At 35.8% G+C, this 27,769-nt stretch overlaps 1 long non-coding RNA gene across 1 annotated transcript in view; it reads left to right on the top strand.

The window, feature by feature from the left end:
- The window catches only part of LOC137224425 (uncharacterized), a 375,421-nt gene that overhangs the window by 135,813 nt on the left and 211,839 nt on the right, over positions 1-27,769 (top strand). Inside the window, exon 2 of the long non-coding RNA XR_010943338.1 lies at positions 25,601-25,765. This is a non-coding gene — a long non-coding RNA (uncharacterized lncRNA). The remainder of the gene's footprint in view (positions 1-25,600; positions 25,766-27,769) is intronic.

The raw sequence follows: 27,769 nt of genomic DNA on the forward strand, positions 1-27,769 counted from the left end.
CTCTGTGCGGGAATCTCGCCGCTTTGCCCTCCGCAGCTCCGAAGCTTCCCCTCTCCGCCACCCGCAGTCTCCGCCTGCGAAGGGGCTTCCTAGTGTGTGGAAACTTTTCCTCCTTCACAGCTCTCTCCCGCTGGTGCAGGTCCCGTCCCTATCCTTTTGTCTCTGTTTATTCTTTTTTCTTTTGCCCTACCCAGGTATGTGGGGAGTTTCTTGCCTTTTGGGAGGTCTGAGGTTTTCTGTCAGCATTCAGTAGGTGTTCTGTAGGAGTTGTTCCTCATGTAGATGTATTTCTGACGTATTTGTGGGGAGGAAGGTGATCTCCGCGTCTTACTCTTCCGCCATCTTGAAGCTATATTAAGGATATATTCTTAAATTTGGAATATGTTTATATGAATGTATATCTTTATTCAATAATAATTTTCACCTAATTATCTCTTGTACATACCTCTCCACCTACTTCTTTAAACATACCCTGAATTTTCAACTCTACTTCTGTTCCCCATTTTCCCTTGTGTAACCCTAGGCGTGAAATACCTGTTCATGCTTCTCTACTGAATAGGCTTTCCCCACCTTGCCTCTTTCCCATCCTAAATGTTGAAATTATAGATGCCATTTATGAAAGCTATTTTCACCATTTTTTCCTAAATTCTTTAATCAAACACATGTGATTTCTTCCTATCTTGATTACTGTGTCTACTGAAAATAAAAAAAGGAAAGCACAGCCTAAAAGTTGAGAGTTGTGTTTTATTTGGTGGACGTTCTGAGAACGTCAAACCCTTGAGATAGGACTCTCATCGCTCTGAGAGACTACTCCAAAGAGACAAGGGGGAGCCAGGATATGTAGGAGTTTTCGCAACAGAGACCAGGTAATCAGAACATCAAAAGATTACTGTTAATTAAAGAAAACCAGATATCTCAAGTTAAGGGATTTAGCGCTCTTCTATGTATGAGAAGATGCAAGAGTCTGGGCTCACTGAAATCATTCCTTTCATATGCACCTTGGCTACATGGGGCCAGTATACTGTGTTTTCTCATCCTGATTTTCCTCAGGGTGTACTGTTAAGGTGGCTACAGCATCTGACTGCTAGATGTGGGGGCATCCTGCCTCCATCCTGAGTTCCCTCTGGACTCACCATCAGGGTGGCTATAATGTGATGGCTTGATGACTGCAACATCTTTTGTTTACTGATATGGCAGGCAATATTTTTCACTCACACCTGCTAGTATTTGTCAATATTTTTTATACTTAAAATATCCTCTCTTTCTTATACTTACTATATCCTGATTTTTGTACACTTTTCTCCCTTGCATATGAAATTGTAAACTTATTCATCTTTGTATTCCCTGAAATGCTTAGCATGAAGCTTTATGGATAATAAGCTTCCATATTTGTTTGAAGATTTGCTGTAATTGTGACTATAGTTTTTAATTTGATCCTGTGTCTCCTTTTAATTTATTCAACTATATCATCTTTCAGATTATACCATATATTCTGAACATATTAACATAGTGTCATTCATTTTCTTTATATTCTCAATACCTTTGTTCTTGATAATAGTTATATTAACTCACTGGTGAATTTACCTTTAAATGTTTCTTCTGCCTGTGGTGATATTTGATAAAAAGAATTACAGTAACAATAGTGGTAATTGTAGTTTGCCTCACATAATCTGGACTACCACTCTTTTAAATGATTTCAAAGACCTGTATGTCTTCTCCAACAAATAGAAATATTTTAAAAGCCATGAAAAGATCAAATTAGTTCAAAGAGTGTTTCAAAAAGGAGAATGTGTCCTTATTAGAGAATATCATAAATAATTATAATCTAATTATGTAATGAAACTTTTAAAACATCTAAAGTATCAATTACAGTTGAAGGTAAATAGTGGTCCTATGATAGTTACTAGAAAATACTGCAACAAAGAAACTTTTTTCATTTTAAAAAATCTTTCTGGAAGAAAAATTTAGTAATAATTTACATCATTATAGTATAACCCTGACAAAATTTCTGGTTATAAATGCCAAGATAAATAAAAAGAGGTCTTAATATTTGTTTGAGATTATTAAAGCAAAACAAACACAAACATTTGATATTGTATCACAATGCCATCTATGCCAAGTTAAACCTTGAACAACTTACTCATGTGATACTAGACTGATTTTTTATTTATGTCATGTTCTCAGACCTAACTAGCCTGGGGATGCAGTAGCAAAACATGAGTAAAATAATATCAGAATAATGTCTCTTGCTTAAAGTTCTTAACAAAATATAAAACTCCAAAATATGAGATTGATATTGTTACCAATATTCATTTTTCAAATGAGAAAAACTAAGGTTACCCTTGGTGAGGTATATCACAGGTTGAGTTCTCCAGGAAGCTGACTTGAGATGAAGTTTAGGGTACAAGATATTTATTAGGAATGGCCCTTGAAATTGGTATCTGTGAAAGGGAGGAGAAAGAAGCAAGATTAGGCAGAGAGAAAGGTCTGGCTTTGATGCAGTTTGGACAGCCTCAGCGGGCCGTACAGGAGCTCTGGAGCTAAAAAAATCACATAGTTTCTGGAAGAACCTAGTTTCAAACCAACCATATTTATATCCAAAGACTGTGTTCTTTACCACTATGTTACAAATCCCTTGTCTTCCTCTCCTCTGCAGGTCCTGAGACCCACCTACTAAGCTGAAAGCCTTTACCCTCAATCTAGCTATTGCTTCTATTGGCAGTACCATAGCTCATTTTTCACTGCCCACTGAGCATGCCTCAGGACTGTAGAAAGATAATCATCCTCAGATTCATGAGATCACCTTGTTGAGCTTCTAATACTTTCAGTTTAAGAGAACTTATAGCTATATATCTTTATATATTATATACATGTACATATATATGTTTATATATTATATGTATTTTATATATATATTTATATATCAAACATTTACTAAGTAACAAGTATTTGCCAGCAACTTGAAAACCCTAGTTTCTGAATAGAATGAAGGGAATAGTAGAATGGTTTTGATTCACAGAGCATTTTAATTTCATTTGTTCTTTAAATTAATCACAGTTCCTTTGATTCTAGGAACCTGAGAAAAAGTCAGATCACAGATTTTATACTTACCTATTTCTACTCTCAAAATCATTCCCTCTCTCTGGCACCCACCAGCAACTTCAAACCATGGATCTGGACTCTCTACCTCAAGTCGGGTTTCTTTCCCAGTCCTTTTATGCCATAGTAAATGAGAGTCATTGTTTTTTTCTGAATTTTTGGTCATGTGCTTCAACGATCATAGAACTCTACTAAGTACATTTCCCATGGGACTCACGGGTGTTCATGTAAATAAAATTCTGGTTGATCATGGTGCCCCACCAGTCTTCGACTTGCCCAGAATTTGGTGTGTTCTATTTTTAGGAATCTACTATGGGGCCATGGATACTTGGATATGGAAAAATGAATTTGATAGAACATTATATTAATTACAAGACAAACATTTCTACTGTGGTGGAAATATTTGGTTATTTGGAATTTTCAATAGTAATTTTAGAAATCTCAGAATGGATGAAAATGCATTGTAGAGGTCACACCAGGAGCAACTGGCCTTGCTTTGTCTCACTGATACTTTCCTTCATGTTGGTGTACCTTTCATAGGTGGAGTCTGGCTAATGGCCTTCCAGACTCAGAACCCAAATGTGTCAGCCACCCTAGAGGCAGTCTCTCTTTCGTGAGTGTCATTCTAATTTGGCTAACACAACACAATTTTCCAACTTGTTTCTCCTTTTTCTTCCCTACTATATGAATTGGAAAGCATAAACCCTCATTCTTCCAATATTTTTACTGGTAGAAGTGGGCATGTTAAATAGTTCTGGCCAACATTGGCAAAGGAATTTCTGGAAAAGCTTTCTCTTCCCTGATAAAATATCCAGATATCAGAGACACAGACCTTTCATCTTAATTATTTTTTCTTTTTTTAAAATAATTTTTTAAAAATTTATTTTTAGCTGCATTGGGTCTTCGTTGCTGCACGCAGGCTTTATCTAGTTGCAGGGAGTGGAGGCTACTCTTCATTGTGGTGCACAGGCTTCTCATTGCAGTGGCTTCTCTTGTTGCAGAGCACGGGCTCTAGGCACGCTGGCTTCAGTAGTTGTAGCACACAGGCTCAGTAGTTGTGGCTCGTGGGTTCTAGATTGCAGGCTCAGTAGATATGGTGCATAGGCTTAGTTGCTCTGTGGCATGTGGCACCTTCCCAGACCAGGGCTCGAACCCGTGTCCCCTGCATTGGCAGGTGGATTCTTAACCCCTGCACCACCAGGGAAGATCTGCTCTTAATTCTTTCCCTGAGTGCTGACTTGATGCGTTGAACTGAGGTAACCATCTTGCGACCATGAAAAGGTTGAATTAATCTCATAGGTCCTGGCATTACAAGCTATGAAACCAACACCAGCAGCTAGCTATCTTTAGTCTTTTGTTACAAGGAAAAATTAACCCCTGTGTTGTAGCCACTGTTGGTCTGGTATTCTATTACTTTTGGATGAAAACATGCTTGTTACAAACAATTGCATACAAATTAAAAGGGCAATTTATAAATTTATAATGAGAAACTTAACCATCAAACCTATCGGAATACTTAGTTCAACATATTGAGCTGTATCCTTGTAGATGGAAAACCAAATTATAAACTGCTTGACGAGTGTGGATTCTGAGCAAATGAATTTTATTAGAAGAAAAGAATGTCCAATGACAACAGATTCAGGTAATCTGATCTCTGTTATTACCAGAGTAGGAATAGCTTTGCTTATGGAATGAAACACTCCAAGTCCATTGGATAAGAATATGTTTACTCTGAACTGTGCTAGGATGAGCCCTGAAAATTTGTCCACTATGATGCAGTTTTTCTAACCTGATTTCAGTACTTACCAACTGTGTAGCCTTGGGCAGGTTCCTTTTCCTCTGGGCCTCAGTTTTAATATGATAATAATCATATTTGTACTGTTTGTGTGGGGATTAAGTGAAAGATATTCTAAAGAGCTTAGAATACTGTTTGAAATGTAGTAAATGCTCAATGATTTTAGGTTTATTTCATGTCCAGCTAATTCTCCTTAAAGGCATGCATTGTTTATATATTTTAATGTATTCAGTCAAGACAGAATCAGGTCTTGTGACCTCATATCCCTTATGCTTCTTTAAGATAGTTCACATACCATTGTTCTGATTAATTATTCATTGATATGATTAAAAATCTAATGTTTAGAGAGGAATGGTTTTCTTCACAACTATCTCTCAATGTAAACTATTGAAAAATGTCTGCACTTCTGAGAAAAAATTAATACTACTTATATACATACATACGGATATATTCCCTCATAAATTTTGGTATGATCTAGTGTAAAGCATATGAAGTCAGGAGGCAGGGGCTTACATTCAATGTAATTTAGACATGCTTCTGAATGGCAAAGAAATTGTCAAATCTCACTATTCACAACCTGTTGCAAAGTGCTTCCTGCCCAACATTCTTTCTCTGCCGTCCTGTACTGCTCAGGTGTTCTGAGATTACCCTCTGTCAAATCATGAGGTTTCTGAGTGCTTTTAAAAATCTCCCACAAAAGTTTTAAATGAAATAATGAGGTCAGTTAACATTTTTGAGACGGCTGCAGATGAGAACTCCTGTGAAAAGGTGTCACTAATTGAGCCAAAATAGTTTTCAGCTGCAGTGTAAAACTAACAGATTACCCACCTCATGTTTCAAATTAATGTAAACTCTTTTAGAACAATAGGTGACAATCTGCCAAGATTAAATACAGAATTAAACTGCAACCTTATTAAATAACACAAAGGTTTCGTATTTTAAAATTTTAGTCGAGGAAGACAGATTAATGCAGATAAGGGCTGCCGGCTAATACTCTCTGAGTTTCCTTTGGATATTAAAGGTGATGTTATTTTGTTTAGTTGTGAAATTTATATTCACCTTTCTTCATAAACATAAATTTTTAAAGATTTAAGAGAGTAAGTCCTAAGAGTTCTCATCACAAGGAAAAAAATACTTTTTAAATTTTATATTTATATGAGATAATGGATGCTCACTAAACTTACCATGGTAATTAGTTTATGATGTTTGTTAAGTCAAACCATTATGCCATATACCTTAAACTTTTACAGTGCTATATGTCAGTTATGTCTCAATAAAACTGGAAGAATAAAAAAACAAATGAATAACTAGAACAAAAAATCCTTTAAATTGCTGAAAATTATTTTCAGATAAACCAACCATCCCTGAAAGATAGGGTCATTTTATAATTGTGGAGGGAATGTTTCAGTATAACATAAGTGTTTCTGAAAACTCCATTGTTTGAATCCTAAGGGTCAGGGTCCTCTTGAGTCCCCTATCTGAAGACTGATTTCATCAGTTATCTTTAGTGAAAGATACTGAGCATGTATAAAGATGGTGGTGATGATCGTGGCAGTGTTTGCTGCAACAACAAAATAGCTACCAATATTTTAGTACTTTTGTGATCCATAAAATATATGAAGTAATTAACGTATTTTATCAATTTATTCTACCAAATATTGAAGTAATTTTTTTAATCTGCATTTTCTAGATAAAATTGAAGCTTTGAAGGGTTAAGTTACTAAGTGTGATTATTCAGTAAACTAACTTAAACTCTGGTCTTTTGGACTCCAAAATTTTTGCTTTTAACCAATAACAGTGTATTTATTTATTTTTTTTTATCTTTACTAGAGTATAATTGCTTTACAATGTTGTGTTAGTTTCTGTTGTACAACAAAGTGAATCAGCTATAAGTATACATATATCCCCATATCCCCTCCTACTTGAGCCTCCCTCCCACCCTCCCTATCCCACCTCTCTAGGTCATCACAAAGCACCAAGCTGATCTCCCTGGGCAATGCAGCAGCTTCCCACTAGCCATCCATTTTTACATTTGGTAGTGTATATACATCAATGCTAGTCTCTAATAACAATGTATTTGATTATGCATACAAAATGAATGAACAATTAAATGCTCGAGATAGGTTTTGAAAACTTTACTTTTTCACATTAATTATAGAAATTGAACTTAAAATTATAATTTGAGACACTGGTTCCATTAGCTAATTTCATATTATCAAAACTTGAATTTATTTTAGAGGTATCTTATATTTTCGAGAATTAAATATTATCTTACAGTTTATATCTCACCAGTTTTCTTTCTACTTTCATTCAAGTTTCTCAGAACTGCCTAAATATTGGGTTGGCCAAAAGGTTTGTTCGTTTTTTCCCGTAAAATGTTTCTAGTAGCGCTTAGTTGTCTTTAATTTCATTCGAAACAGTTTTGTTAGATTGTATTGTGACAGCTGTCATATCAGTGTGCATTAAAAAAAAAAACTTATCAAAACTGGTGAATTTTTGTGTAGCCATTTTAATACTGAAGATGGAAAAAAAAAGCACATTTTCGGCATATTATGCTTTATTATTTCAAGAAAGGTAAAAACGCAACTGAAACGCCCAAAAAGATTTGTGCAGTGTATGGAGGTGCTGTGGCTGATCAAACATGTCAAAAGTGGTTTGCGGGGCTTCCCTGGTGGCGCAGTGGTTGAGAGTCCACCTGCCGATGCAGGGGACACCGGTTCGTGTCCCGGTCCGGGAAGATCCCACATGCTGCGGAGCGGCTAGGCCCGTAAGCCATGGCCGCTAACCCTGCGTGTCCGGAGCCTGTGCTCCGCAACGGGAGAGGCCACAACAGTGAGAGGCCCGTGTACCGCAAAAAAAAAAAAAAAAGTGGTTTGCGAAGTTTCGTGCTATAGATTTCTCACTGGACGATGCTCCATGGTCGGGTAGACAAGTTGAAGTTGATAGCGATCATATCGAGACATTAATTGAGAACAATCAGTGTTACACCATGTGGATGATAGCTCAAAATATCCAAATCAAACGTTGAAATTCATTTGCACCAGCTTGGTTATGTTCATCGCTTTGATGTTTGGGGTCCACGTTAAGTTAAGCGAAAAAAACCTTGACCGTGTTTCCACACGTGATTCCCTATTCAAACGTTATGAAAGCATTACATTTTTAAAACAAATTGTGACAGGCAATGAAAAATGGATACTGTACAATAATGTGAAATGGAAGAGACTGTGGGGCAAGTGAAATGAACCACCACCAACCACACCAAAGGCTGGTCTTCATTCAAAGTAGGTGATGTTGTGTATATGGTGGGATTGGAAGGGAGTCCTCTATTATGAGCTTCTTCCAGAAAACCAAATGATTAATTCCAAAAACTACTGCTCACAGTTAGACCAACTGAAATCAGCACTCGATGAAAAGTGTCCGGAATTAGTCAACAGAAGACACATAATCTTCCATCAGGATAATGCAAGACTGCATGGTTTCTTTGATGACCAGGCAAAAACTGTTAGAGCTTGGCTGGGAAGTTCTGATTCATCCGCCATATTCACCAGACATTGCAGCTTCAGCTTTCCTTTTTTTTTCGGTCTTTACAAAATTCTCTTAATGGAAAAAATTTCAATTCCCTGGAAGACTGGTAAAGGCACCTGGGACAGTTTTTTGGTCAAAAAGATAAGTTTTGGGAAGATGAAATTATGAAGTTGCCTGAAGTATGGCAGAAGGTACTGGAACAAAAGGGTGAAGACATTGTTTACAGTAAAGTTTTTCATGAAAATGAAAAATGTGTCTTATTTTTCCTTAAAAACCTAAGGCACTTTTTGGCCCACCCAATATTAACTAGTGTGAAGTGCTTTCAAATCCTCTGTCACTTATCCTCTTCAACTTCTAGAAATAACTTTTAGAGTCCCCATTTTACTTCCTGTAGTAGAAATGATAGAGATGTTAGAGTTCAGGAGTCTGACATTAAAGAGCATTTGGTAAGATAAGGACAGCTTTTCAAGTTACTACAGACATGTAATACTAAAGGTTTTACTACTGCAAAAGGTGTATTTCTGTAACTCCAGCCTCTGATAGCGATTTCCTAACTACTTGCCATCTATTTGCTGAACTAATTACCACAAACTGTAGGTTTTTCACTATGGCCACTCTCCATTTCCAAAGCAATATGTGTATTACTCAGGATAGGTTAGAATATGCTGAAGAATGAAATAAAACCCAAAATACCAATGGCTTAATACTTTAAATGTTTACTTCTCATTGAGGCATCATCTGATTCATACCAGGTGTCTTGCTAGGTGTCTCTCCTCCAAGTATTGACTCATCGGTTTAAGCCATTTCTGTCTTTTAGTCATGCTCTTGAAGAACATGACTTTCAAGGTCACCATGACAAAAGAGAGGGCCAGAAGGTTTGATGGGGTGTTTTAAATGGCTAGAGCAGTGAGTTTTTTACATCTCTTTTGTCTGTATTACATAGGCAGTCACATGACCAACATAATTGCAAGGGTGACTAGAAAATCTAGAGGAGCACATGGGAATAGTCTCTGCCACAGTCTCTTATTGAATGATCTTACTGAATTTCAAAATCTGATGAAACCTATAAAATCTTTACTATTAAGATAACTGGAACAATTTTGGACAGTTGATGTCACTCTGAACCTTTCTATGCCTTTCATATTTTATTAATGATTCGTTTAGATATTTATTAATAATTTTTACAATATTTATTTAAACTATAATATAATTCCTGTTCTGTTGGAATTACATTTCCACCTAATCTTATTCTCAACCAAGTTTCAAGCTGCTCGGAGACAGGAACATTGTTTATTATTCCTCACAAACCCAATTAGCCTCAAGTGGTGCTATGCCTAATAAAATCTTAAAAATGTGTTAATCTGATTTCCTTTATAAACACTACAGTAAATGTAGGTAGGATTAAAAAAAATATGAGCACAAGAATTAAAATTATGTTTACTTTATAGGTAAAAAAACACAGCTTTTAAATAATTTTTAATTAAATTGGGCTATCAAAAATGTCTAATAGTGAAAAAATACGCGCTTCATTAAGAGGAAAACTGGAAAGAGTGAAAAGGTAGAAATTATGCAGTACCATGTTATTTGAAAATGTTGATAACATTAAAGTGTTTCTTTATATCTCTTTATGACTCTCTGTGTGGAAAAAATCTCCTTTTGATCACAGCAACTAATTTTCAAATGAGCTATGCCTTCAGACTAAGTATGACCAGCTTTTGGTTATACTTTATTCTCTTTTCAGCAACCAGCTGCAGTAATTCAGATATTTCCTTTTTAGTCTCAATTTTATCACTGTTTTCCTTTGCTACCCTACTTTTCACTGCCATTACATTAGGTCATTGTTCAAAAGAATGATCACAACTGAGCTTATCTACTAAGGCAGATTTAGACTGTAAATGAGTCTACTGACATTTGTAAACACTCCTTGGTTCCAGAAATCCAGTCTTCATTGCTAAACCCCCACAGCTATGGCTGTGCAGTCTATCATCATCTATAGTGTGCAAAGTCAGAATGTGATTACACATATTTTATAAAATGAGAACTGCTGACAACCCAACCCACCAACTAGTGAAAACATATTAGTATATATATATATATATATATATATATATATATAATGTATACTAATTATGTATCTAGTAATTAATTTTTTAATGACTCACTAAATATTTATGGTCTTTTTTCTTATGCTACAATCATCAGTTTCCCCAAGAGTTATCCTAATTTAGGCAGATATTTAAATAGAATCACTTCATTATGCTTGTTTTTCTGTTGTCTTGGGAACAATGTAATAACACTAGTGAGATATTTTCTTCAGACATGAAAAAGAAAATATTTGGAAGATATTTAAGCTGTTGAAAAATCAAATTTGGAGGGTAATATAAACTGGCTAATTGATTATGGATAATATATCAGTGCACTAGGTGATAGACACATAGATAAATAGATATTTATATGCTGATGAATTTCATTAATGTGAATCGAGGATTTCTATTCAATTGTTTTAACTACTGAAACATTTTCAGGTTAGAATTTATCAAATACTATATGCATTGCAATAGTAGCAACATTTTAAAGGAAGTCCTTAAATTCGCTAAGGCAATGAAGTGTCTATTCTAGTAGATCTCTTAATGTAAAGTTTTGCTTAGTGCATGACCTGAATGACTTTGCTGAATTTTCTTGAGTGGATCAGTACTAATGATATTTCAGTTCTGCTCTCAGAAATTCAAGTATTATGCCTTAATATATTAGAAATTAAATGGTAATTCTTTATATAAAATAATAAGGGGGCAGAAAACATAATAGTTGTACTTCTGAATGATGCAACCAGATTTTTGCCTTTACAGAGTTATCTCCTTTGATTGAGAACATGATTTTAATATATAGTTTTGGTCTGATCTGTTAGCTTTGTTCTTTGGTTTCCCCAGAACTATGACCTGTAAATTCTCAAAGGGTATTGAAGCTTCCTGAATATGTACACTTCTCAAGATACAGGGCAATTTAAAAACTTGTAAGTTATAAACTTAAAAATGTTTTAAAATATGTAAATCCCAGGGTTTGGTCCTAGGTTACCTCTTCTCTCCTATCAACTTTACCTCTCTAGGAGACCTATCCATTCCCCAACTTCTAATATCATCTGTAGTTCATCCTCTCCAGGCTTTAGCTCTCTTCTTAGCTTCAAACTGTACATACTAGTGTTTATTTGATCTTTCCACTTACATCTCAAAACATAATTATCCTCACATCTTCCTGTGGTACTTCTATCTTCCTCCTTCACTCTTACTCATATTAATACATAGCATCACATCCACTCTGTTGATTAAACTAACCTATGAATTATTGTTTGTTTTTCTCTCAGCTCTCATACCTTACCCATCCGCAAATCCTGTTGTTTCTTTTTAAAATACAACTTGTTTGCATTGCTACTATCCTAGTCCAAGAAATACTTGCTTATCTGGGCTAATGCAGTAATCTATTTAATGGTTTGTCTGTTTCTACTTTACTCCTTAATTAGTCATTCTCCACACAGCAGCCAGCGTGAGCTTTTACAATTCATGGCATCCTTCTGCTCAAAACCCTCCAATGGCTTCTCATTGCAGTTAGAATAAAATCCAAGCTTCATACAAGTCTCTACATGATATAGTCACTGTGTCCCTCTCTAGTCTTATTGCTTGTCTCTCTCCCCTCCTCACTGACTTTGCTCTTGCTACACTAGGATGCTTATAGTTCATGGAAAACACCAAACTTATTTCCTTGAAACTTGCATCTCCTTTTCCCTCTGCTTGGAACTCTCTGCATTCTGATCTTCATATATCTGACTTACCCTCTTGACTCAGCCCAAATGTCATCTTCTCAGAGAGACCTTCCCTGAAAATCAACCTAAAGAATTGCCTCAGTTTTCTCTATTTTATCCACTGTTTTATATTGTGCGTAACACTCATCATTACCTGAATTTATCTTACTTGTGTATTATTTTTCTGTCTTCTAAAATATAAACTGTTTTGAACGGTGTCCTTTTCTGCTTTTTCACAACTTTATCTCCAACCCCTAGAAGAATAATTGGAAGATCCCAGTATTTTTCCTGGGAGGGTGGGGGCACATAAGAGAGGGACAGAGAGAAAGAGAGACAAGAAATACATATTGTTTATGTACAATATGATACTGAAGTGATTGACATTTGATCCACATTCTCCCTAAACTTGTTTGGGTAAACTCTAGTCTACAAGAGTCCTGGACACAGAACGATTTGGGCGGCAAAAGGGTGTGGAAGAGTCTACTAGAGATTTATAAAGTTTTATTTTTTTAAGTCTATTATTCTGTAAAGTTTTGCAGTAAAGGGTCTTACTTATCATATTTAATCAAATGAATCCTAAAGTGAGGTGGCCCTGGAAGGTGTTTTATCCCCCCTTTTAACATACTAACTTTTGGAAATGCTGGTATAAATCAGCACAGTATCCCACCTGGAAAAGAATTAAGGTAATGAGGGTGACATCTTTGTTCAAAGTTATTTAAAATGAAGACAATGAATAAGAAATATATATTTATTTTTGAAAATTTTGTAGAGAATTTGAAGTAACTATACTGAGAGAAGAGACAAAAATATACTAAAAATAAATTTTAGTACATAGCAGCTAAGTAACCAAGGATAAAAATCCATGAAAGAATAATAATAGCAAAAATAAAAATGAAAAACTGGATACTTTCAATTAGTTCCAGATTTAGAATAATGTTGGAAAATTTTGAACAGAAAATAATGTAATCACGGACTTCCCTGGTGGTCCAGTGGTTAAGAATCCACCTGCCAATGCAGGAGACATGGGTTCCATCCCTGGTCTAGGAAGATCCCACATGCCGCGGGGCAACTAAGCCCATGAGCCACAACTACTGAGCCCGTGCTCTAGAGCCCATGAGCTGCAACTACTGAGCCCACATGCCGCAACTACTGAAGCCTGCACACCCTGGGGCCCACGTGCTGCAACTACTGAAGCCTGCATGCCTAGAGCCCATGCTCTGCAACAAGAGTAGCCACTGCAATGAGAAGCCCGAGCACCACAATGCAACGAAGAGTAGCTCCCCTCACCACAACTAGAGCAAGCCTGCACGCAGCAGTGAAGACCCAGCACAGCCAAAAACAAAAAAAGAAAAAAAATAATGTAGTCAGGTAAAAAAATGTATAATTACCAAATGTGTTCTTTAGAAAGTCTACGAAAGATGAGATAACATAAACATGAATATCCTCATTATAGTTAAGGAAAGTGAGGTAAAACCAGAATTTCAAACTTAAATTCAGGGAGATATTAGGGAGATTAGATTGAGAGTAGTAAATCCATGAAATTTATATTTAACCACAATGTGAAAGGATAGTTTTTAAAAGCTGCTCTTTAAAAAATCTGATTTTCGGGCTTGCCTGGTGGCGCAGTGGTTGACAGTCCACCTGCCGATGCAGGGGACGTGGGTTCGTGCCCCCATCCAGGAAGATCCCACATGCCGCGGAGCGGCTGGGCCCGTGAGCCATGGCCGCTGAGCCTGCACGTCCGGAGCCTGTGCTCCACAACGGGAGAGGCCACAACAGTGAGAGGCCCGCATACCGCAAAAAAAAAAAAAAAAAAAATCTGATTTTCAGCTGCATAAAATTTTACCAACATGGCTGTGGTGTTTTTAACTTTCATCATGTATTTATACTTTGCTTTAAAGCTTAGATGAACAGCAAATATGTACGTTAAAAACAAGCTTGTCATAGATAGGGAATGTATTGTAACACCCAATGGCAAAAAACTGTTTATTTACAGAATTCCCAGGTCTCTATATACCTATCCACAGAATCACTGTTATATTTTTAAACCTCATTCCTGGAAGCACTGCAGATGTCAGATCAATTTAGAGTGCCAAAGAGTACCTCTGGGAATGACATGGCAGCAGCTGAAATAGTATTTGGCCAAATTAAAAATGTATGCCAGTGATGCCAAAAATCACAGTAACCTGGCAGGTATGTAGCTATTATTTAACTGTATAATTACTGGTTTCTCTACTAAAAAACTATTGGTTGTTTATGCAGTGAAATGGAGCCCATGATTTAGGCAGAGACTCTCTTCTGATGTCAGTAGTAACTGGTTGGGGATTGTATCCAATCACAAAATATAATTTCCCAAGAAAACTATTTGGAAAAAGCTGTTAATAAATTATATTGTAACTCACTTAGAAACAGAAACAGGAGAATATCAATTTAGGGATTATCTTTGACTATAGATTCTTAATAATCAGAATGATGTTCATATTCTGAACTATTTATAAATTTCTGTACAAACAGATTAGCCTGATCTTAGTGTTTACTGAAATTTTTTAAAATTGTAAATATTTACTCTGTAAGACTACTAATAAGGTATTGTTTTTTCAAATAATTTCCTTTGTATGTTCATGGTGCCTAGATCTCTGCTCTCTCACCTGAATGCTGGTCTTCTGGTTAATGTTGCCATTTGGAAAGAACTTTGTTTTCATAGTTCTTAAAATTCCAAACTGGCCAAAGTTGCCCAAGTGTCTGGAAATACAGCATGCGTTCTTAAATTTAGGAGAGTTCATAATATTTATAAATAGGCACCTCTGGTTCTATGTTATTGTCCTCCTAATGGATAATGCTCAGTGGACTACATTTTATATATATATATATATATATATATATATATATATTTTTTTTTTTTTTCGGTACGCAGGCCTCTCACTGTTGTGGCCTCTCCCGCTGTGGAGCACAGGCTCCGGACGTGCAGGCCCAGCGTCCATGGCTCACGGACCCAGCCGCTCCGCGGCATGTGCGATCCTCCTGGACCGGGGCACGAACCCATGTCCCCTGCATCGGCAGGAGGACTCTCAACCACTGCGCCACCAGGGAAGCCCCTACATTATGTTTTAAAGTGGGACAATCTGCTATTTGGAAAGTGCTGGAATTTTCCTATTTCATCATTTAAGGAACAATTTTATGCTAAAGACATTACGTCAACATTATAAATGTATTATCTTGAAAAAAAATTGTATCAGGATATTTTCATATTTGTAAGGGTCAGATGTAATTAAAGAGTCTCATTAATCATATATATAGTGGAAAGAATATTAAATTTGATCTGTGTTTGTGTCTTGCCTTTTCCAGGTAGAGCGTGTTTGGTCAAGTCACTTCTCTTTAGTTTAGTTCTTTGATTAATAATATGAGTCCAATAATACCTAAATATGAAATAGTGTTGTTTGTAAATAAATGTAAATAATTATTACATCAACATTACTGTCATCTTTATCATCACCAATTACATCATGATTATCATCAAATTTAATGTAATTGTGGAAGATTCCAGAACTCCCACACTCATAAAGATACAAACAAATCTGAATCCACTATTTACGGGGTTAGAAGGCAGAATTCAGAATTAATATATTATCAAGTAGCAAATACAATTTTGACTATTTTCTATCTATTCTATACTTATTTTCTATCTAATCTATACATGTACCTGTATAGATTTGGGAGGCGCAAATGCTTAATTCAAGTAAAATAAATTATTGGGGGCTTCTAGTCTATTTCATGACCAAGTGGAAATCACAGAAAAGGCTTTGGGCAATCACAAATAAATGAATGCTCTATACTGGATTTTAACTCCCCAAATTATGTTTTTTTAAAAAATAGATCTTTATTGGAATACAGTTGCTTCACAATAGTTTCTGTTGTATAACAAAGTGAATCAGCCATATGAATACATATGTCCCCATATCCCCTCCCTCTTAAGCCTCCCTCCCACCCTGCCTATCCCACCCCTCTAGGTCATCACAAAGCACCGAGCTGATCTCCCTGTGCTATGCTGCTGCTTCCCACTAGCTAACTATTTTACATTCGGTGGTGTATATATGCTGATGCGACTCTCACTTTGCCCCAGCTTCCCCCTCGTACCCCATGTCCTCAAGTCCATTCTCTATGTCTACATCTTTATTCCTGCCCTGCAACTAGGTTCATCAGTTCCATTGTTTTTTTTTTTTTTTTTAGATTCCATATACATGTGTTAGCATATGGTATTTGTTTTTCTCTTTCTGACTTACTTCACTTTGTATGACAGACTATAGCCCCATCCACCTCACTACAAATAACTCAATATTGTTTCTTTTTATGGCTGAGTAATATTCCATTGTATATATGTACCACATCTTCTTTATCCATTCATTTGTCGATGGGCATTTAGATTGCTTCCATGTCCTGGCTATTGTAAATAATGCTGCAATGCACATTGTGATATATGTCTCTTTTTGAATTATGGTTTTCTCAGGGTATATGCCCAGTAGTGGGATTGCTGGGTCATATGGTAGTTCTATTTTTAGTTTTTTAAGGGACCTCCATACTGTTTTCCATAGTGGCTGTATCAGTTTACATTCCCACCAACAGTGCAGGAGGGATCCCTTTTCACCATACCTTTTCCAGAATTCATTGTTTCTAGATTTTTTGATACTGGCCATTCTGACCAGTGTGAGTTGATACCTCATTGTAGTTTTGACTTGCATTTCTCTAATAATTAGTGATGTTGAGCATCTTTTCAGGTGCCTCTTGGCCATCTGTATGTCTTCCTTGTTGAAATTTAGGTCTTCTGCCAATTTTTAAACTGGATTGTTTGTTTTAAGTAATGCAGTTATATGTTATAGAACCTAGGAAAGAAATTACATTTGCTAGAGTTATTATATTAATGAATAATGATACAAAAATAATATAAAAATTAGTTTTGATATAAAATATACTTTATTCCATTTGTGCTGGACAATGGTAATCTTAGGTAAAATTAGATTATTAAATAATTCAGAAATTCTCTAATTAAATACACAAATGCAAGTGTTTTTGACAGATTCAATGATCAGCATTGTTGAGGCAAACTTCCAAATCTAGGAAGCAAAACATAAAGGTACACACATCTGGCAAGTAAAACTGTGTGAATCCTTTATCATTCTTTACCAGATTAATTTATTTTATTTATTTTTTTTTTTGTGGTACGTGGGCCTCTCACTGTTGTGGCCTCTTCCGTTGTGGAGCACAGGCTCCGGACGCGCAGGCCCATTGGCCATGGTTCACGGGCCCAGCCGCTCCACGGCATGTGAGATCTTCCCGGACCGGGGCATGAACCCGCGTCCCCTGCATCGGCAGGCGGACTCTCAACCACTGCACCACCAGGGAAGCCCCAGATTAATTTTTGCGTTGCATATTTTCTGGCTTTTACATTCATTTTGTGTGCTTTTGTATAACCATAAGAAACATATAACGTACTAAAATATAAAATACTAAGCTTGAAAAGTCTATGAATAGTCTGGTTGTTCATTCACCCATCCATCTACTTAGGAAACAAAGATATCTGAGTAACTATTTTCACTTGGCATTGTAAATACAAAACTAAATGTCACATCTTGATGTCTTACAGTCCAGATGGTGAGGAAGACTTAAAAATAATGATTGAAATGTAGTATGAAAAGTGTTACTATACACACACACACACACACACACACTCAGAGCATTTATAGTGTTGACAAAGAAAAGTGTGATATCAACTTCCTTAGATAAGGAAGACTTTAGAGAGGCAACATCACTTGAACTAGGTTTTTGAAACCTAACAAGGAGATTTCCACACACTTAAGATGGACTTGTTTACTGTAGGAGGAAGAAAAAAACATGTGCAAAGGCAAAGAGAAGGAGCATGTGACCTGAGATTAGTGAGGTGGGACAAGATATATGATGAAGAAAAAGACAGAAACTGATTCATGGAATACTTTGTAATTTCATTTAAGGAATTTGGAGTTTAGACTATGGCTAATATAAGAGCCCTGATGCTAACATAGCATTTGAATAATAAAATCTGACTTTCATTTTTGAAAATTCATGTAAGAACAGTAGGTCTAATGAACTGAGGGTGTGTAAAGTGGAAGCAGAGAAATGAAGTAGGTTATCATATAGTTTTACAAGACATGGTGAAGACCTAAATTAAGCCAGCGAAGTGAAGATAAACAGGAAAGTGTTGTGAGAAAAATGCTAGGGTATAGTAATCTATTGCATGTGAAGTCAAAACAGTGAGAGAGAATGAAGCCTGCCAGATGGCTCTGTGATTTCAGGTTTGTGTATGAAGTCTATATAATTTCTTTTTATCCAAATCAGAAAACTTCTGAAAGTGAAAAGGGGTTCTAAAATAATCAAAATGTTATGATGTTAATATTTATTTCTTAATGAATTTGTTGGTTTTTCTATTTTGAATGTATAAAATACTTTTATTTAAAAACTATTTTTGTGTGTGGGGGGGGACTTCCCTGGTGGCACAGTGGTTAAGAGTGTGCCTGCCAATGCAGGGGAAACGGGTTCTAGCCCTGGTCTGGGAAGATCCCACATGCTGTAGAGCAACTAAGCCCGTGCACAACAACTACTGTGCTCTAGAGCCTGTCAGTCACAACTACTGAGCCCACGTGCTGTAACTACTGAAGCCCGCGCACCTAGAGCTCGTGCTCCACAACAGGAGTAGCCACCACAATGAGAAGCCTATGTACCACAATGAAGAGTAGCCCCCGCTCACCACAACTACAGAAAGCCTGGGCACAGCAATGAAGACCCAACACAGCCAAAAATAGATAAGTAAATTAAAAGAAAATAGTTAAAAATAATTTTAAAAAACTATTAAAAAAAATTTTTTTTGGCCATGCCATGGCATGCATAATCTTATTTCTCTGACCAGGGATAGAACCCACACCGCTTGCAGTGGAAGCATGGAGTCTTAACCACTGGACTGCCAGGGAAGTCCCCTAAAAGCTATTTTTATAAATAAAATTATTTGTGCACATAAATCTATGTATATCAAAGCAAAGCAAAACATTACATAAGTAATACATAAGTAGAAAAATTACATGAGTAGAATTATTATCTTTGGTTCACATTCATGTATTTTAAACAGTTTCTAAAATAACTAGGAATAAATCTAACCAAAAAGGTAAAAGAGTTGTACTCTGAAACCTATAACACATTGATGAAAGACATTGAAGGTGATGCAAATGGATGGAAAGTGTTACCACACTCATGGATTGGAAAAATTAATATTCTTAAAATGACCATACTCTCCAAGACAATCTACAGATTCAGTGCAGTCTCTATCAAAATATCAAAGGCATTATTCACAGAACTAGAACAAGTAATTCTAAAATTTGTATGGAAACACAAAAGACCCTGAATAGTAATTTTGAGAATGATGAACAAAGCTGGAGGTATCATGCTCCTTGATCTCAAGCTATACAACAAAGTTACAGTAATGAAAACAATGTGGTACTGGCAGAAAAACAGACACATAGATCAATGGAATTGAAGAGTTAGCCCAGGAATAAACCCATGCTTATATGTCAATCAATCGATGATAAAGGAGACAAGAATATACAATGGAGAAAGGTGGCCCCTTCAATAAATGATGTTGTGAAAACTGGAGAGCTACATGCAAAAGAATGAAACTGGACTACTTTCTTACACCATATACAAAAATAAACTCAAAATGGATTAAAGATGTAAATGTTAGATCTGAAACCATAAAACTCCTGGAACAAAACATAGGCAGTATGCTCTTTGCCATCAGTCTTAGCAATATTTTTTTGGATCTGACTTCTCAGCCAAGGGCAACAAAACCCAAAATAAACAAATTAGACTAAGTCAAATAAAATAGCTTTTGCACAGTAAAGGCAGCTATCAACAAAGTAAAAAGGCAGCCCACTGAATGGGAGAAGATATTTGCAAATATATACCCAATAAAGGTTAATATGCAAAATATACAAAGAACTCATGAAACTCAATATCAAAAAACAATCTGATTAAGAATGGGCAGAGGATCAGAATAGACATTTTTCCCAAGATGACATACCAATGGCCAACAGATACATGAAAAAATAACACTAATCATCAGGGATATGAGATCAAAACCATGATGAGCTATCACCTAACACCTGTCAGAATGGCTATCCTAAAAAGACAACAAATGACAAGTGTCAGTTAGGATATGGAGAAAAGGGAATCCTCATGCACTGGTGGGAATGTAAATTGGTGCATTCACTATGGAAAACAGTATGGAGTTTCCTCCAAAAATTAAAAACAGAACTGCCATGTGATCCAGCAATTTCACTTCTGGGTGTTTACCTGAAGAAGACAAAAACGCTAATTCAAAAAGATATATGCGGACTTCCTCGGTAGTGCAGTTGTTAAGAATCCACCTGCCAATGCAGGGGACGTGGGTTCAATCCCTTGTCTGGGAAGATCCCACATGCCGCAAAGCAACTAACCCCAAGGACCACAACTACTGAGCCTGCGCTCTAGAGCCCGTGAGTCACAACTGCTGAGCCCACGCACTGCAACTACTGAAGCCCGCACAGTCTAGGGCCCGAGTGCCACAACTACTGAGCCCGTGTGCTGCAACTACTGAAGCCCACGCGCCTAGACCCCATGCTGCGCAACAAGAGAAGCCACCGTAATGTGAAACCTGTGCACTGCAAAGAAGAGTAGCCCCCACTCGCTGCAACTAGAGAAAGCCCGTTTGCAGCAACGAAGACTGAACACAGCCAAAAAATTTAAAGAAAAGATATACCCGCTACAATGTTCATTGCAGCATTATTTACAATAGACAAAATATGGAAGCAAACTAAGTGTCCATAAATGGATGAATGGAAAGTGTCCATAAATGGAATGAGGGTATTATGCTAAGTGAAATAAGTCAGAGAAAGACAAATACTGTATGATCTCACTTATAAGTGGAATCTAAAAAACAAAACAAAACAAAAACAACATGAAAACAGACTCATAGATACATAAAACAAACAGGTGAATGCCAGAGGGGAGGAAGATGGGGGTGAGATGGGTGAAGGAAATTAAGAAGTATGAATCTCCTCATAAAATAAATAAGTCTCAGAAACATAATATACAGCATAAGGAATAAAACAAATAGAAAAAATCAGTTTCTTAGCTATATTTGTCTCTCAAATCATGTCACTGAAGACTATTTCTTTGTGTTCAGATAAGTTTTTAAAAAATGAAATTGCTTGCAATCTTTTTCAATGTTGTGTTTTATGGTTAATAAATTTGAAGTAGTTGACTGTTTTTATTGTTAACGTTCTATAGGTCAGAAATATTTTTAATTGAGAAAATTTAATTCTGCCAAATAAATGGTAGTTTCATTCCTCTTTTTTATTGAAACACATAAAAATTTTAGTCCAAGGGTTTTTTACCAACAGTACCTTTTTACTTTTATTCATAGTAACTTTCTTCAACAATTATTTTTACATTACAAAATTCATCAAATAAGATGTCTCCGTGATTTTTTCAGTGTCTTGTCAAACTTAGATGCAGCAGAAAATAAAGGCCGTCTCAATTTTATTCTAATCTATTACAGACTATTAAATTATTCAATTTTAAAAAAGGAGAATTTTAAAAGTTATTCAGAACACAAGTTATTCTACAGCTCAACTGTAGATTTTCAAAAATAATTTATGTACCTGCTTGAACTCTCACCTGTTTTTCCACTTTCTTTTATTTTGGTTTGTTTCTGTGTGAAAAAAGTTTTATTCCTTACGTTTCTAAATGTTGGTATCAATAGTTTCAATTATCTGAAAGCCTCAGAGTCGACACTTTTTGACAATTTAGAAAGATTTCCAACAAAACAAGTTTGAAAAAATTAATCAAAATCTAGAAAACCCTTTCACTACATAGTTTAATATCATTTTAGGACAGTTAGATTGGTTTACTACATTGTTTTTAAAAGGCTTAAATATTTCTATATATTTATTGATCATGGACATCAGAGAGAGAGTGTAAAAACCTCTTATGTGTAAAATATGTTTGTATATTTACAGAAGGAATAGTATACTGACTGATATATTAGATTGGTAAAATATTACAGATTGTTTGGATATAATTATTAATTTTATGTGTATACAACCAATTCCAAATATACTTATTCTCCATATATTTCTTTTTTAAAAGATATATTTTATTATTATTTTTAAATTTTATTTATTTATTTTTGGTTGTGTTGGGTCTTCATTGCTGCACGCGGGCTTTCTCTAGTTGCGGTGAACAGGGGCTCCTCTTCTTTGCAGTGTGTGGGCTTCTCATTGTGGTGGCTTGTCTTTTTTGTGGAGCCTGGGCTCTAGGCACAGGCTTCAGTAATTGTGGCACGCAGGCTCAGTAGTTGTGGCACACTGCACATCCACAGCACGTGGGATCATCCTGGACCAGAGATCGAACCCACATTCTTTGCATTGGCAGGTAGATTCTTAACCACTGTGCCACCAGGGAAGTCCCTATTTTCCATATATTTTTTAATTCAAAAAGGTTATTATCTTTACTATGACTTTGTGATCTAAAACTTTTATATTTCGATCTCCCTAAAAGCATGTAATTTTAATCTTCAAGATTGAATTTTTAACTATTTTAGAATCATAATCACAGTAATCTCAGGTGTTTAACCATAGCATAATTAAGTTCCAAAAGCTTTCCTTAGAGTCCATGAATTAGTTGAAAACATAACTTTTATTGGGATTAATCTAACTGGCTTTCTATTTGAAGCAACTGTTGAGATTAAATTAAACTTCACATCACTTACCATTTACAAAGTTCTTCTTTGGGAAGGAAATAGAGCCAATACATGAACACTTGTTGTTATACTTTTTGTGCATACACAAGAAAACTTGAGATTAAAAAAGAGTGAAAATAATTTAGAATAGTCATTTAATCTAAATGAAAAGAGAGTAAGTTCACTTTCTACAGCTATATTAATTAAATCAAGATCTAGTAGCATATTTATCTTTGCTTTTAAAATTTATTATTATTTTTATTGAAGTATAATTGATTTTCAATATTACATTAGTTTCAGTTATACAGCATAGTAATTCAAATTTATTATTTTAATTTTCTTTTTAAAATTTTAAATCAACTGCCATTGCTTCTCCTACAGATTTCTGATTTGATTTTCATATGGTCTCTGATATCACTGTGACCCCACATATGGTGGATGATAAATGTCAACAAATATTTTGTGCAATTCATAACAACTTTTACTAGTAGATTTTTTTACACATATCTTGGATTTTCAATATCTTGGTTCTTTGCTGCTACAACTTTACTGCAAAATGAAAATTCCAGCAATCAGTGAAATAATTAGTTGTAAATATTTAGGATAAAATATATGACAGTAACCACAATAGCAAGGGTGTGAAGGCTACTATAAACTCTGACAGGACCCCTCAGCCTTTATTTCCTACATATATTTCATGTACACTTAACCTCTACCTTCCCACATTTCATACGACCCCCACTAAGTGGAGGTTTAACAATTTTGTGAAACTTACAGGCCATGGGACAGTCCAGGGACAACTGGCTGCAACACCTGATGGTGCAAGGGCAATAGCGTCAAATACTTGCTCTACCACCACTTGAAACTAAAAGGAGGTACCCATCTGTGTTGTTTATGACTGAGAACACTTTGTTTTATCATACATACGGTATCATGTGTAGTCCCCTTGTCTCTGGAAAGGATCAGGAAAAGATAGAAGTGTTACGACTAGTCTTTTTTTTCCACCAGATTATTACATGTTAAAGGGAATATTCTATTTACTTAATTCATTCTCACACACTACAAGATGACGCCATAGCCAAACCTGGAAGCCAAAAGGTCGAGGTTTACAACACCCAGATTATTTTAAGGCAATTATTAATAATAAGACTTCTTAAAAATGCAAAAGATCTTGAAAACTTGGGAGAAGTGCTAAATTGAATGGGACACAGGAACAACAAGATAAACTAGTGCTGTTTTAAGCTAACCAATAGGTAAAGTCACCCTGGATATAGGTGACTGGTCCATTAACTGATTTGGAAGGAAGAGATAATTTGAGTTTCGATGATGAGTTCAACTTGAGCGTGATCGGTTTTGATAACTGTGGTACATCTGGGTGGCAAAGCCCAGAAGATATCTGGAAATATTACTTTGGAGTACAGGAGAGTGGTAAAAGACAGAAATACAAATTTGGAAGTTTTCAGCATGTGGGTAGTAGCTGAAACCATGTGAGATGAAATATTATATAAGACACTTTCAACACTAATATTTGTAGAACATTTCATTGGCAGTTTCTGGAAATAAGACCAATGGCCTTTGTCTAGACATTAACAACAAAGGAGTGAATGTAATGTCATTACATTACTCTAAATGACTTGTTTGTTAGTTTCCTGTAGCTGCTATAACACTTTACCACAAACTTGGTGGTTTAAAACAACAGAAGCTAATTTTCTCGCAGTTCTGGATGCCAGAAGTAAACAATAAGTGTGTTATTGTGTACTATTGTGTAAATCAGGGTGTTATCATAGCAACAGTTCCTCTGGAGGCTCTAGGAGAGAATTTGCCCCTTGCCTCTACCAGGGGCTCTTCTGGGGGCTTCTGATATTCTTTGGCACATGGCCACATCACTCCAGTCTCTGCTTCTGTCATCACATTGTTTACTATTCTTCTTCCTCTGTGGTAAAATCTCCCTCTGCTTCCCACTTATAAGGATATATGTGATTGTATTTAAAGCCTACTCTGATAATCCAAGAAAATCTCCCTATCTCAAGATCTTTAATTTAATTACACCTATAAAATCCTTTCCAAAGATTAGGTTATGGACATTTTTTTTTTCCCATTGGGAGGTGGAGAGGTGCTATTAGCAGTCTACCAAAACTTGTATCTGTCTAATCAACATCAATGTGTAGATTTTTCATCATCTGTAACATCACCCCTGAATTTGGAAGACTTTGTAAAAAAAAAAAAAAGTAATATGAAATATCTCATCGTTTTTATTGATTACAAGTTGAAAAGACATTCTAGATATATTGTATTAAATAAAATATGTTTAAAATAATTTTACTTAATTTTTTTTCAAGATGGCTATTAGGAAATTTAAAATTGCATGTGAAGTTAACATTACATTTCTATTAGCACTGGTCTGGAATGTGTGTGAGTTTAAATCTCTTAATTTTATAGATAAGTTGCTATTTTCTTACAAATAAATAATTACAATTTCTGAAAACTGCACACCAAGTTAATTAAATTGCTCAATTTTATCTTATAGGTGTACTTTATTGCAGTCCATATTTATTCAAACTGTTTACTGCTGCTTTTCTCTATTTCACAGCAACAAACCAACAGGACTTCGTGTGAAAATCACTGACCAACATATGCTCCTCCAGCCTCCTTTAACTCCTAATTCTAGGAGCCTGAGAACTAAAGCAAACCACAAAGAGCCACAGTCACCACTCCCAGCCCTGACTGAAGCATCTCACAAAAGCAGTCTCACATGGTGAGTGCCAGACAGATGGGCAATCTCCTAGAACTGAAAGGAAATAAGGTAATTTTGAGGAAGTTGACATTTTCTTTTAAAAGAGGTCATATTCTAAAGGGTGAAGTGTGATGAGGAAATAAGGGGAAAATGTTTATGATGGGGAGGGATCCAAGGGAAACTTGCAGGTGGAAGAGTGTTCCCGGAAAGGAGGTTTGAGATTTGAAGAGACCTGTGTGTAGGTCTGGGGAAGAGTTGGAGAGGAGTGGTCAGAGGAGAAAATCCAGGAGGTTCTGACGAGTAAAGGCCTGAGAGGGAGAAGAAGGAAGGACACTACTATTTATCAAGACCATATTGTGTACAGGGTAACTTCATATATGTAATTCTAAATTTATTTATAATATTCATTTTTGAATGCAAAAAATTTGAGGTACAGAAAGATGAAATGATTTTCCCAAGGTCATACAGCTATTAAATATCAAGGGCAAATTTAGTGGGTGGAGATTCTTTTAGAGTATTAAAGCCTGATTAAATGGTGAATAGGCGAGGGTGGAAAACATGGCAAGTGACTTGAGAAAATTTGGGTAATTTCAATGATAGGAGTCTGTGTTTGATTGGAGTTGGGGAGAGAGGAAGCAGGCCATGGAAGTGTTTGTACTTGGAACTATTTGTGACAGCTGTGAGAACATACCACATCCAGAGGACTCAGAAGAAATGGGACATTGGTTGACCTTTTAACTAGTCAAAGTTATGAACTTGACTGATTTCCTGGTATCTCACTATATTTCTAGTAAGCATAGACCTCTGCATTTTTAGATAAGTGCCTGTAAGAAATGAAAGCATAGTTAAACTTCAGCTCACACATCTGAAAGAAACACAGTGAAAAGACCAGTTCAAGTTTTAGTTCACTGTAAAAATGAAGGTATTAAAAGGACTATGGTAGCTCATAATTAGGTGACTTAAAGGTACATGACATCATATCAGCCTCCAGAGTTCCCAGTGACGTACTTCTCAACTTATGCTATTCTCTTTAGAAATCATTTCATTTTCATTTCACCCAGACCCTTCAAGGGCTCAACACTTTTTCTTCAGATATCAGCATTATCCTCACTTCAGTGGACTCTTATCCTTGGGCTGTGAGATAAATTATTTTATTGATGCCCTTCCCTGGCACACTGCTGGTCTCTAATCACTTAAGCATTCAATCTGTAAATAGATGACAGAGTAGCTGCTGGAGATGAGTAGAGAGAAGAAAATCCTACACACTAACAGACTTGGCCCAGCATAAATTTACAAAATCCAAATATAGCTTTCATCCTTGCTGGTCTTTGGCAGCCTCCTTTCATTAACTGCTTGGGGTTGTCTGTATTCTGATTTCTCAATATCCTTCTTTAGTTGTAGCTGTTAATCTTGCCTCTCATTCGGCCAAAATCAAGCACTTGACCCAGGCTCCCTCATTTCACCTCATTTCACTAGATCAGTGTCTTTACATACAGATCATTTCATCCTCCCCCAAAGTCTGAGGAAAAGAAAACATTTTAAAGCAAATATCTTTAAGCTCTAGTTCAGATCCCTTTTTGTTTTCTTAAAAACGTAATTGTCAGTATTTACTTTTCTTCTTGTATCTTTCTCTCCTGTCTATTTACTCTTTTTTATGTGCTGATCATATAAGGTTAACATTTTTTTTTTAAGTTTTGGCAAATCAACAGGAGAAATAACATATCATTATTCTTTAAATTGACCTTGAATTATGTGATTGAAAATTTAAATATTTAGCAGTCATTTCATTTCCTACCCAATGAATTGTCTTTTGAATATTTATGTCCCTATATCTATTGTTAATTTAGTATAAATTTTGCAATGGTGTTTAAACTTGTTTATGAATTAATGTTAAGCATTTACCAGCTTTATGACAAATATGTTTCTGTTTGTTACATCTTACTAATGTCGAAGAAATGGTAAAAATTGCAAAGGTTTAATTTTGTGCATCACATTAGTCACTCTTTCCCTTTGTGATATCTTCAA

This window comes from Pseudorca crassidens, chromosome 5, assembly GCF_039906515.1.
Source record: "Pseudorca crassidens isolate mPseCra1 chromosome 5, mPseCra1.hap1, whole genome shotgun sequence".
NCBI lineage: Eukaryota > Metazoa > Chordata > Mammalia > Artiodactyla > Delphinidae > Pseudorca > Pseudorca crassidens.